We start from the raw sequence: 1220 nt of genomic DNA, 5'->3' as shown, positions 1-1220 counted from the left end.
TGCTATGGTAACTTATGTACAAATAGCTGTTCGTCACCGAAAGTCAAAAAAGTAACCAGCGCTGCAACTTAAGATGGATCATACAACAGAAATTAGTACCAAGTTACCTTATCTTATAATATTATGTCATTAAAATGAAATTTTAAAACAACACCAAAAATTAAGTTGGGGCTATACAAAGTGTGCAGAAAAGATTTCATATAACAGGCAAGAGACTGCCATCCTTAGAAAGGCCTGCATGCAAGGCTGGCCCTTGGCTGGTGTTTAGGAAATTGGAATTGGGAGGGTTTCCACCATTCCCTGAGAAGAGTGGCTCACTGTGTCTAAAGTTTTTATAGAAACCGCCAATGGGTGAAATCCAAAGCAGCAGCTGGTGTATCCATTAACATTCTCAAAACAGGATGCATCTGGACCCCTGTGTGCAATCTTCATAGCACACAGACACTAAACAGAAAGGCAGTCATTGCTGCCAAACAGGACCCAAATGCCACACACAGTGCAATGAAGCTATAAGCTCCCTATGGAGAGAAAAGTAGGCAAATCAAAAATATTCAATATCCAATCCAAGTCCACATTAAATCTTGATTCCAGAAACGGGCATTAACCACTTCAAAGACTAAAATTTAAACCATCTTTTCTATAGCGATTTCCCATTTGGTTGGCAGGCATACAGGAGTAGAGAATGATTTAATTTACTTACAAGTATTCAGAAAAGATAGTGACCTCTACATTCAACCAGCTACAGCAGCTTAGCACCCAGCCAAAGCCTGCATCTCTCCCACCTTAAGATTTAGTGGTTGGCTAGAGTTAGCAGCATCCAGGCCACATCTATCTCTGCATTCTAGTTTGCTTCCAAGATAAAGATACAAATGCAGGCTGGCTCCAACCTAGCCAGAGATCCCAGCCCCACTCTCTGCATCCCAAAATCCCTCAAAGACCCAAGGGACTTTCCAGATTTCTACAGTCTCCTCACAGGTTCCCTTGACAGTTAAATGCCCTCTCTTTACCTCAACTAGCTGCAGGTAGAATATAATGGGTACAATAGAAAATCACTGTAAGTGTAATATGAAGATACACAGCCCTTTTAAGCATTTCATTATATTACATCTAGCTTACTTCTAAGTGATTTATTCAGATGTGACTCAAGAAAGTCTAAAGGGAAAAAAAGCAATTTAATTTGATAAATTAAATTATCAATTATAGCCAAATTATTTGGCTAT

Source organism: Pan troglodytes, chromosome 14, assembly GCF_028858775.2.
Source record: "Pan troglodytes isolate AG18354 chromosome 14, NHGRI_mPanTro3-v2.0_pri, whole genome shotgun sequence".
In the NCBI taxonomy this organism is placed as follows: domain Eukaryota; kingdom Metazoa; phylum Chordata; class Mammalia; order Primates; family Hominidae; genus Pan; species Pan troglodytes.
The sequence above is the reverse complement of the archived record's forward strand: the minus strand, read 5'-3'. Positions refer to the sequence as shown.